The 12,257-nt window shown below is 41.9% G+C and overlaps 1 protein-coding gene across 1 annotated transcript in view; it reads right to left on the bottom strand.

Moving 5' to 3' along the window:
* Positions 1-12,257, bottom strand: part of LOC105479402 (pyroglutamyl-peptidase I like) — a 59,378-nt gene that overhangs the window by 28,970 nt on the left and 18,151 nt on the right.

Raw genomic sequence — 12,257 nt, 5'->3', positions numbered from 1 at the left:
GCTTTCCTCATCTGCAAAGTGGGAACAATTTCAGTGTCTCTGGAAGGCAGGAAGAATTCAGTGAACTACTCCGCATAGTGTCTGGTATGGTAAAGAGCATGTGATCGTTTTGAGAATTTATTCCAGCTTTCCGGAAGAAGTTAGCCTTCATTGCTGCTTCCACCAGGCAGCCTGCCTTCCCAGCTACCCTCCCTCCAGGGTACAGTCTCTTTTCACTTTGCTTTAGCTTCCTCATTATGTTGCTTGCTTTCACATGTTCTCCAGAATGAAATGAATCTCTTTTCTTCCTCAGATGCCTATAGTGCAGCATGCAGCTCTTCTCCGAATCTGCTTTGTGTTATAATTATTTTGTTTATGGACCATGTCCTCTCCCTAAACAGGAACCCTTATAGGGAATTGTGGTATAAGACAGAGTATACTTAGCCTGTGTCCCTGGTTCCAGGCACAGAGCTTCAAAAAACCCTTAGAATTTCATGAGTGATAGAAGTGTCTTTCATGGGAATGAGGTGACTCATGTGGGCCCCCCATTGAAGATAGCTTCAGGATGTGATCTGGCCACCAGAAAAAGCAATCAAGTGATCAGAGAGTTAGACTTTCTGGTACCAGATCTTCAAAAAGGGGAGGTGGACTGAAGATTGAGTTTAATCACATGACCAATGATGTAATCAGTCACGTCTACATAATGAATCTCCAACAAAAACTCTGGATACCAAAGCTAAGTAGAGCTTCTTGATGAGTGTATGGATGTGCCAGGAGGGTAACATGCCAACTCCATAGTGAGAGGGCATGGATTTGGGATCCTCCCAGACCTCACCCTTCATAATGAAACTGTAATTGTAACTACAGTTCTGTAAGTAGTTCTGGTGAATCACTGAACCTGGGGTTGTAGGAACTCCTGAATTAATAGCCATTTGGCCAGAAGTGCAGGTGGATCTGGTGACCCCTTGAAGTGTGGCTGGCATCTAAAGTGGGGACAACTTAATGGAAAACTTTGCTCTTAGCCTATGGGGTCTGTGCTAACTCCAGATAATTAGTGTCAAAATTGTATGCAGTACACCCAGTTGGGATGGAAATCGAAGAGGAAAAGACTAACGTTATAATAGTCTTTGTGCTCCACATCAGGAATGGATAAATATATGTCAGACTTCAAAGAGCTGATATAGGCCGGGTGTGGTGGCTCATGCCTGTAATCCCAGCACTTTGGGAGGCCAAGGCAGGCGGATCACGAGGTCAGGAGATGGAGACCAGCCTGGTCAATATGGTGAAACCTTGTTTCTACTAATAATACAAAAACTAGCCAGGTGTGGTGGTGTGCACCTATAGTCCCAGCTAATTGAGAGGCTGAGCCAGGAGACTTGCTTAAACCCAGGAGGCAGAGGTTGCAATGAGCCAAGATTGTGCCTCTGCACTCCAGCCTGGGAGACAGAGTGAGACTCCATCTCAAAAAAAAAAAGAGAGATGATTTAATTTTTGATATTCATATGGGCATTTGTTATTTCTTTGGCCTTCCTCTGTTTGGGGCAACCCCTGATATTGGAGTGTTGGTGGTAGATAGAGTCTGGCTCCCACTACACCTGCTGAAAAGGCTAGACAATCTCTCATGCAGCCAGGACAGGGTCACATGACTTAGGCTCAGCCAATATGATGCACTCACCCTCAACTTTCCATCAGGAGCAAATGTTTCTGATAGAAGCAAAAACATCAAGCTTCCCAGGGCAAAAGTAAAGTCTCACGAGGCGGGCAGGAGTGTTGATGGGGTGGTGGTGGGTGCAGTATCCGCTGGCATGAGGACAACTACAGTGCCTCGTGTTCAGCAGAGATGGCAGTGGTGCCTTTACTCACCTTGTTCTATGGGGTGATTTTTGGTCTCTATGACTGAAACTTTGTTTGTTTTCTTATCTGTTTTGTAATTTTATTGAAACCACATACTCTATTTCTATGCTTTAATAGTTACTCTTGAAGATGGCCAAATAGGAGTAGCTCCAGTCTGCAGCTCCCAGCGAGATCAACACAGAAGGCAGGTGATTCCTGCATTTCCAACTGAGGTACCCGGTTCATCTCACTGGGACTGGCTGGACAGTGGGTGCAGCCCACGGAGGGCGAGCTGAAGCAGGGTGGGGTGTCGCCTCACCTGGGAAGCACAAGGGGTCTGGGGATTCCCCTCTCCCAGCCAAGGGAAGCTGTGACAGACTGTACTGGGTGGAACAGTGCACTGCAGCCCAGATACTGTGCTTTTCCCACAGTCTTCGCAACTGGCAGACCAGGAGATTCCCTCCGGTGCCTAGGCCGCCAGGGCCCTGGGTTTCAAGCACAAAACTGGATAGCTGTTTGGGCAGACACCTAGCTAGCTGCAGGAGTTTACTTTTTTTTTCATACCCCAGTGGCACCTGGAATGCCAGCGAGACAGAATCATTCGCTCCCCTGGAAAGAGGGCTGAAGCCAAGGAGCCAAGTGATCTGGCTCAGTGGGTCCCACCCCCACAGAGCCCAGCAAGCCAAGATCCACTGGCTTGAAATTCTCACTGCTAGCACAGCAGTCTGAGGTCGACCTGGGACCCTTGAGCTTGGTGAGGGGAGGGGTGTCCACCATTCCTGAGGCTTAAGTAGATGGTTTCACCCTCAGAGTGTAAACAAAGCCACCAGGGAGTTCGAACTGGGCACAGCTCAGCAAGGCCGCTGTGGCCAGACTGCCTCTCTAGATTTCTCCTCTCTGGGAAGGGCATCTCTGAAAAAACGGCAGCAGCCCCAGTCAGGGACGTATAGATAAAACCCCCATCTCCCTGGGACAGAGCACCTGGGGGAAGAGGCAGTTGTGGGCACAGCTTCAGCAGACTTAAACGTCCCTGCCTGTCGGCTCTGAAGAGAGCAGCGGATCTCCCAGCACAGTGTTTGATCTCTGATAAGGGACAGACTGCCTCCTCAAGTAGGCCCCTGACCCCTATGTACCCTGACTGGGAGATACCTCCCAGTAGGGGCCAACAGACACCTCATACAGGAGAGCTTTGGCTGGCATCTGGAAGGTGCCCCTCTGCGAAGAAGCTTCAGGCAGCAATCTTTGCTGTTCTGCAGCCTTTGCCAGTGATACCCAGGCAAACAGGGTCCAGAGTAGACCTCCAGCAAACTCCAGCAGACCTGCAGTAGAGGGGCCTGACTGTTAGAAGGAAACTAACAAACAGAAAGAAGTAGCATTAACATCAACAAAAAGGATGTCCAGACACAGAAAACCCATCCAAAGGTCACCAACATCAGAGACCAAAGGTAGATAAATCCACAAAGATGGGGAAAAACCAGTGCAAAAAGGCTGAAAATTCCAAAAACCAGAATGCCGCTTCACCTCCAAAGGATCACAGCTCCTCATCAGCAAGGGAACAAAACTGGACGGAGAATGAGTTTGACAAACTGACAAAAGTAGGCTTCACAAGGTGGATAATAACAAACTCCTCCCAGCTAAAGAAGCGTGTTCTAACCCAATGTAAGGAAGCTAAGAACCTTGAAAAAAGGTTAGACAATTTGCTAACTAGAATAACCAGTTAAGAGAAGAACACAATTGACCTGATGGAACTGAAAACTACAGCATAATAACTTCACGAAGCATACACAAGTATCAATAGCTGAATTGATCAAGCGGAAGAAAGGATATTAGAGATTGAAGATCAACTCAATGAAATAAAGTGAGAAGACAAGATTAGAGAAAAAAGAGTGAAAAGAAATGAACAAAGCCTCCAAGAAATATGGGACTATGTGAAAATAACAAATCTACATTTGATTGGTGTACCTGAAAGTGACAGGGAGAATGGAACCAAGTTGGAAAACACTCTTCAGGATATTATCCAGGAGAACTTCCCGAATCTAGCAAGGCAAGCCAACATTCAAATTCAGGAAATACAGAGACCACCACAAAGATATTCCTCGAGAAGAACAACCCCAAGACACATAATCGTCAGATTCACCAAGGTTGAAATGAAGGAAAAAAATGTTAAGGGCAGCCAGAGAGAAAGGTCGGGTTAGCCACAAAGGGAACCCTATCAGACTAATAGCGGATCTCTCGGCAGAAACCCTGCAAGCCAGAAGAGAGTGGGGGCCAATATCCAACACTCTTAAAGAAAAGAATTTTCAACCCAAAATTTCATATCCAGCCAAACTAAGCTTCATAAGTAAAGGATAAATAAAATCCTTTATAGATAAGCAAATGCTGAGAGATTTTGTCACCACCAGGCCTGCCTTACAAGAGCTCCTGAAGGAAGCACTAAACGTGGAAAGGAACCACTGGTACCAGCCACTGCAAAAACATACCAAATTGTAAAGACCATTGATGCTATGAAGAAACTGCATCAACTAACAGGCAAAATAACCAGCTAGCATCATAATGACAGGATCAAATTCACACAACAATATTAACCTTAAATGTAAATGGGCTAAATGCCTCAATTAAAAGACACAGACTGGCAAATTGGATAGAGTCAAGACCCATTGGAGTGCTGTATTCAGGAGACTCATCTCACGTGCAAAGACACACATAGGCTCAAAATAAAGGGATGGAGGAATATTTACCAAGCAAATGGAAAGCCAAAAAGAAAAAAAAAAGTGGGGTTTACAATCCCAGTCTATGATAAAACAGACTTTAAACCAACAAAGATCAAAAGAGATAAATAAGGGCATTACATAATGGTAAAGGGATCAATGCAACAAGAAAAGCTAACCATCCTAAATACATATGCACCCAATATAGGAGCACCCAGATTCATAAAGCAAGTTCTTGGAGAATTACAAAGAGACTTACACTCCCACACAATAATAGTAGGAGACTTTAACACCCCACTGTCAATATTAGACAGATCAATGAGACAGAAAATTAACAAGGATATCTAGGACTTGAATTCAGCTCTGGACCAAGAGGACCTAATAGACATCAACAGAACTTTCCACCCCAAATAAACAGAATATACATTCATATCAGCACCACATCGCACTTATTCTAAAATTGACCACATAATTGGAAGTAAAACACTCCTCAGCAAATGCAAAAGAATGGAAATCATAACAGTTTCTCAGACCACAGTGCAATCAAATTAGAACTCAGGATTAAGAAACTCACTCAAAACCGCACAACTACATGGAAACTGAACAACCTGCCCCTGAATGACTACTGGGTAAATAATGAAATTGAGGAAGAAATAAAGATGTTCTTTGACACCAATGAGAACAAAGATACAATGTACCAGAATCTCTGGGACACATTTAAAGCAGTGTGTAGAGAGAAGTTCACAGCACTAAATGCCCACAAGAGAAAGCAGTAAAGATCTAAAATCAACACCCTAACATCACAATTAAAAGAACTAGAGAAGCAAGAACAAACAAATTCAAAAGCTAGCAGAAGACAAGAAATAACTAGAATCAAAGTAGAATTGAAGGAGATGAAGACATGAAAAACCCTTCAAAAATCAATGAATCCAGGAGCTGGTTTTTGAAAAGATCAACAAAATAGATAATATGCTAGCCAGACTAATAAAGAAGAAAAGAGGGAATAATCAAATAGATGCAATAAAAAATGAGAAATGAGATATCACCACCGATTCCACAGAAATACAAACTACCATCAGAGAATACTATAAACACTTCTACACAAATAAACTAGAAAATCTAGAAGAAATGGATAAATTCCTGGACACATACACCCTCCCAAGATTAAACCAAGAAGAAGTCAAATCCCTAAATAGACCAATAACAAGTTCTGAAATTGAGGCACTAATTAATAGCCTACCAACCAAAAAAAGTCCAGGACGAGACGGATTCATGGCCAAATTCTACCAGAGGTACAAAGAGGAGCTGGTATCATTCCTTCTGAAACTATTCCAAACAATAGCTAAAGAGGGAATCTTCCCTAACTCATTCTATGAGGCCAGCATCATCCCGATACCAAAACCTGGCAGACATACAACAAAAAAAAGAGAATTTCAGGCCAATATCCCTGATGAACATTGATGCAAAAATCCTCAATACTGGCAAACTGATTCCAGCAGCACATCAAACAGCTTACCTACCATGATCAAGTTGGCTTCATCCCTGGGATGCAAGGCTGGTTCAATATATGCAACTCAATAAACATAAGCCATCACATAAACAGAACCAATGACAAAAACTACATGATTATCTCAATAGATATAGAAAAGGCCTCCAACAAAATTCAACACACCTTCATGCTAAAAACTCTCAATAGGCCGGGCGCGGTGGCTCAAGCCTGTAATCCCAGCACTTTGGGAGGCCGAGACGGGCGGATCACGAGGTCAGGAGATCGAGACCATCCTGGCTGACACGGTGAAACCCCGTCTCTACTAAAAAATACAAAAAACTAGCCGGGCGAGGTGGCGGGCGCCTGTAGTCCCAGCTACTTGGGAGGCTGAGGCAGGAGAATGGCGTGAACCCGGGAGGCGGAGCTTGCAGTGAGCTGAGATCCGGCCACTGCACTCCAGCCTGGGTGGCAGAGCAAGACTCCGTCTCAAAAAAAAAAAAAAAAAAAAAAAACTCTCAATAAACTAGGTACTGATGGAATGTATCTCAAAATAATAAGAGCTGTTTATGATAAACCCATAGCCAATATCATACTGAATGAGCAAAAACTGGAAGCATTCGTTTTGAAAACTGGCACAAGACAAGGATACCCTCTGTCACCACTCTTATTCAACATACTATTGGAAGTTCTGGCCAGGGCAATCAGGCAAGAGAAAGAAATAAAGGGCATTCAAATAGGAAGAGAGGAAGTCAAATTGTCTCTGTTTGTAGATGACATGATTATATATTTAGAAAGCCCCATCGTCTCAGCCCAAAATCTCCTTAAGCTGAGAAGCAACTTCAGCAAAGTCTCAGGATACAAAATCAATGTGCAAAAATTACAAGCATTCCTATACACCAATAACAGACAAACAGAGAGCCAAATCATGAGTGAACTCCCATTCACAATTGCTACAGAGAGAATAAAATACCAAGGAATACAACTTACAAAGGATGTGAAGGACCTCTTCAAGGAGAACTACAAACCACTGCTCAAGGAAATAAGAGCAGACACAAACAAATGGAAAAACATTCCATGCTCATGGATAGGAAGAATCAATATCATGAAAATGGACATACTGCCCAAAGTGATTTATAGATTCAATACTATCCCCATCAAGCTACCATTGACTTTCTTCACAGAATTGGAAAAAACTACTTTAAATTTCATGTGGAACCAAAAAAGAGCCCGCATAACCCAGACAATCCTAAGCAAAAAGAACAAAGCTGGAGGCATCATGTTACCTGACTTCCAACTATACTACAAGGCTACAGTAACAAAAACAGCATGGTACTGGTGCCAAAACAGATATATAGGCCAATGGAACAGAACAGAGGCCTCAGAAATAACAGCACACATCTACAACCATCTGATCTTTGACAAACCTGACAAAAACAGGCAATGGGGAAAGGATTCGCTATTTAATAAATGGTGTTTGGGAAACTGGCTAGTCATATGCAGAAAGCTGAAACTGGATTCCTTCCTTACACCTTATACAAAAATTAACTCAAGATGGGTTAAAGACTTAAACATAAGAAACGTAAGACCTAAAACCATAAGAACCCTAGAAGAAAACCTAGGCAATACCATTCAGGACATAGGCATGGGCAAAGACTTCATGACTAAAAGACCAAAAGCAATGGCAACAAAAGCCAAAACTGACAAATGATATCTAATTAAACTAAAGAGATTCAGCACAGCAAAAGAAACTATCATCAGGGTGAACAGGCAACCTACAGAATGGGAGAAAATTTTTGCCATCTATCCATCGGACAAAGGGCTGATATCTAGAATCTACAAAGAACTTAAATTTACAAGAATAAAACAATACTATCAAAAAGTGGGCAAAGGATATGAACAGACACTTCTCAAAAGAAGACATTTATGCGGCCAACAAACATATGTAAAAAAGCTCATCATCATTGGTCATTAGAGAAATGCAAATCAAAACCATAATGAGACACCATCTCACGCCAGTTAGAATAGTGATAATTAAAAAGTCAGGAAACAACAGATACTGGAGAGGATGTGGAGAAATAGGAATACTTTTACACTGTTGGTGGGAGTATAAACTAGTTCAACCATTGTGGAAGACAGTGTGGTGATTCCTCAAGGATATAGAACTAGAAATACACAGATACAGAAAATCAAACACCGCATATTCTCACTCATAGTGGGAGTTAAACAATGAGAACACATGGACACCAGGGGGTGGGGGTGGGCATCACACACTGGGGACTGTCAGGGGGTGGGGAGCTGGGGGAGGGATAGCATTAGTAGAAATACCTAATGTAGGTGATGGGTTGATGGGTGCAGCAAATCACCATGGCACGTGTATACCTATGTAACAAAACTGCATGTTCTGCACATGTACCCCAGAACTTAAAGTATAATTTTAAAAATTACATGAAAAAAATTACATGAATTACAGAACTTAAAGTATAATTTAAAAAATTACATGTCTTTGCTTCATTTTTCATGTTTTTGAAACATAATCTTGCTGGGTATACAATTTTGTTTTGAAAAAATAAAACAAAAAAAATAGTTACTCTTGAAATTTTTCCATACATATATAATTTAACAAAGTCTAAAACTGATATCTGGATGCTTGTCCTGTAGAATACAAGGACCTTAAAAAACTTAAACTTTGACCTGGTGCAGTGTCTCACTCCTGAAATCCCAGCACTTTGGGAGGTTGAGGCGGGTGGATCACGAGGTGAGGAGATCAAGACCATCCTAGCCAACATGGTGAAACCCCATCTCTACTAAAAACACAAAAATTAGCTGGGCGTGGTGGTGCACACCTGTAGTCCCAGCTACTCGGGAGGCTGAGGCAGGAGAATAGCTTGAACCTGGGATGCGGAGGTTGCAGTGAGCCGAGATCATGCCACTGCACTCCAGCCTGGGTGAAAAAGCAAGACTCTGTCTCAAAAAACAAAAACAAAAACAAAAACCTTAAACTTCAATCATCCTTCTTGGCTTATAAAAGCTTTCGTTGTCTTACATTTTAGTTCAGTTCTCTATTTTAAGCCTAAAAAGAAGCTATTGGCCAGGTGTGGTGGCTCACACCTGTAATCCCAGCACTTTGGGAGGCTGAGGTGGGTGGATTGCTTGAGTCCAGGAGTTGAAGATCAGTCTGGGCAACATGGCAAAACCTTGCCTCTACTAAAAAATACAAAAATTAGCCAGGCATGGTGGCACGTGCCTATAATCCCAGCTATACTGTATTCCAGCTTGGGCAACTGGAGTGAGACCCTGTATCAAAAAAGAAAAAAAAAAAAATGGAGCCATTATTACTACGACCTTATACAAATAATGCTAGTTTAGATTTTGCCTGCAGGCTCACTACCCCTCTTTGCATTTCACACCGTCTTTCTCAGATCATTCTCCTTCCTTCTGAAGGACGTCCTTTAGTTGTTCCCTTAGGGCTGTGCCTTTGATAGTAAACTCTTGGTGTTTGTTTTTATAAAAATGTCTTTGCTTCATTTTTCATGTTTTTGAAACATAATTTTGCTGGGTACACAATTATAGGTTGATAACTTTTTGGCACTTTGAACATATTACTCTATGTATTCTGGTTTTTACTGTTGCCTTTGAGACATTTATTCTTAGTCTAATTAGGTTGTCAATTTTTGCAAGTAATCTGTCTGTTTCTCTCTGGCTAAAGACCTCCTTGTCTTTGGTGCTCTGTAGCTTAACTATAATGTGTATAGGTGTGGATCTTGTTTGTCCTTGTTTGGTCTATTTTGTGCTCATCTCTGTGGATTCATGCCTTTCATCACTTCTGGAATATTCTCAGTCATTTTCTCTATGAATATTGCTTCTGTTCCATTCTCATTGTTCTCTCCTTCTGGAACTCCTATTAAATGTATTTAGAACATTACATTTTATTGTCCACATTTATTTTCTGTCTTCTTTCTATAATTTTTGAGTTATATCTTCAGATCTATCTTCCAGTTCACTAATATTCTCTTCATTTTTCTCTAAACTTCCATATATGCATATGTATGTATATCTAATCTGTCTTTATTGACATATAATTCACCTCCCATACAATTATCCCATTTAAAGTGTACAAGTCAAGCCGGGTGCGGTGGCTCACACCTGTAATCCCAGCACTTTGGGAGGCTGAGGTGGGTGGATCACCCAAGGTCAGGAGTTTGAGACCAGCCTGGGCAACATGGTGAAACCCCCATCTCTACTAAAAATATAAAAATTAGCCAGGCATGGTGGCACATGCCTGTAATCCCAGCTACTTGGGAGACTGAAGCAGGAGAATCTCTTGAACCCAGGAAGTGGAGGTTGCAATGAGCCAAGATGGTACCACCACACTCCAGCCTGGGTGACAGAGCTAGACTCTGTCTCAAAATAAATAAATAAATAAATAAATAAATAAATAAATAAAGTCTACAATTCAATGGTTTTTAATAGATGCACAGAGTTATGTAACCATCACTACAATCAATTTTAGAATCCTTCTATCACTCCCAAAAGAAACCCCATATTCATTGTCACTCCCCATTTCCCCACCACCTTCCTCCTCTTCATCTACCCTAGAAAACCGTTAATCTTCTTTTTGTCTCAATAGATTTGCTTAATCTGGACAATTAGGTAAGTGGAATCTTACCATATGTAGTCTTTTGTGACTGGTGCCTTTCATTTACCATAATTCTAACCTGCCTTTTAAATCATTTGTTAAATTTTTCACCTCAACAATTGTGTTTTAAATTTCTGTAAGTTTTAATTTCCTTTTCAATTTACCTGATCTTTTCATCGTCTTTTTGCTTACTTTTGTGATTCTATCTTTAAATATTTCATATGTAGTTATGCTATTGTCTGATCATTCTTGTAGCTGAAGTCCTTGAGCTTCTAAATCTGCTTCTGCTGATTTTTACCCATGGTAGTTTGCTTCTCTGTATATTTGGTGATCTTTAATTGGAAACTGACATTTAGTTCATCTTAATTTGTGAAAAATCAGAGGTTTTCATTCAAGAGAAATTGCACAAGCTTCTGCAGGAGTCAGGGTGCTTGAGACCACAAGGTCCCTTAAGGGACTGACTTAAAGAAAGGTCAGACCACAAGGTCCCTCAAGGGTCTGACTTAAAGAAAGAGCCTTGGTGTCATCTCCACCCCACCTTGCTGCTCACAATGCTGATCATGAAATTCACCCTCACCTGTGTATGTGTGCTAACCACTCACTCACCTCAACCTGAAGCTCTTGGTATGTGTGTATGTGTGTGCATATGGCTAGGTGTATACATGCATGTGTATATAGGGGTGTATATGTGTGTGTACACATGTATATGTATGGGTGTGCATGTATGTATGTGTGTTGTGTGTGCATGTTGTATATGTATATATGCATGCATGTGTATATGTCTGCATGTGTTATGTGTGTGCATGTTGTATATGTATATATGTATACATGTGTGTATGCCTGTGTGTATTGTGTGTGTATGTGTTGTATATGTATTTATGCATGTGTGTATGCATGTGTGCACGTGTGGGTGTTTGGTCCTCAGCGCTGTTCTTTACCTTCTGCTTGGCCAGCCATGCACAGAGGCTCTATCTTACCCAGTGATATCTACCTTATCTGTGAATCATCAGAGACAGATCCTATTTGCCTGCAACTGAGAACCCTGACTCATGGACTAGCCATTTAGTAATAGAAGAATTATATCTGTGAGCACTGACAGAATGCCCCACCCAGTTCTAAGGGGTTTACATGTGTTAACTCCCTGAATCATCACACCTTCCCATTTCACAGATAAGAAAACTGAGACACAGAAGAGCTGGGTGACTTGTCTTGGGTCTCACAGCTTGCAATTGTTGGAACTGGGAGCTAAACCCAGGAGGCTTGGCTCTTTTCCATTCTCATGACTGCAAAAAGAAATGGAAGGGTTCAGGATCATCCAGGATTTGGCAGAAAAGGTCCTGTTTTTTGAGGAACTGCCTGCAGACACACAGGAGCCCATGAAAGCCCCAAGCTGGCCTTTCTGGTATGTTGTGTGCAGCAGTGAGGCTTGGCAGTGGCTCTGGGATTCCCTCAGCATTTTCCTGGTTGAAAGAAACCTAAATTCTAACTCAGGAGTTGAGAGTTTCCTTGACTGCATCTGTACTGACAGCCTAGAAAACCGATGCTACAGCTGCTGCAAATGCATGGTACAAGTGGTTTTGCTGCATTTTCAAATTGACCGAGAAACTCAGAA

Source organism: Macaca nemestrina, chromosome 7, assembly GCF_043159975.1.
Source record: "Macaca nemestrina isolate mMacNem1 chromosome 7, mMacNem.hap1, whole genome shotgun sequence".
In the NCBI taxonomy this organism is placed as follows: domain Eukaryota; kingdom Metazoa; phylum Chordata; class Mammalia; order Primates; family Cercopithecidae; genus Macaca; species Macaca nemestrina.
Note: the sequence above shows the minus strand (reverse complement) of the source record. Positions and strands in the feature narration are given on the sequence as shown.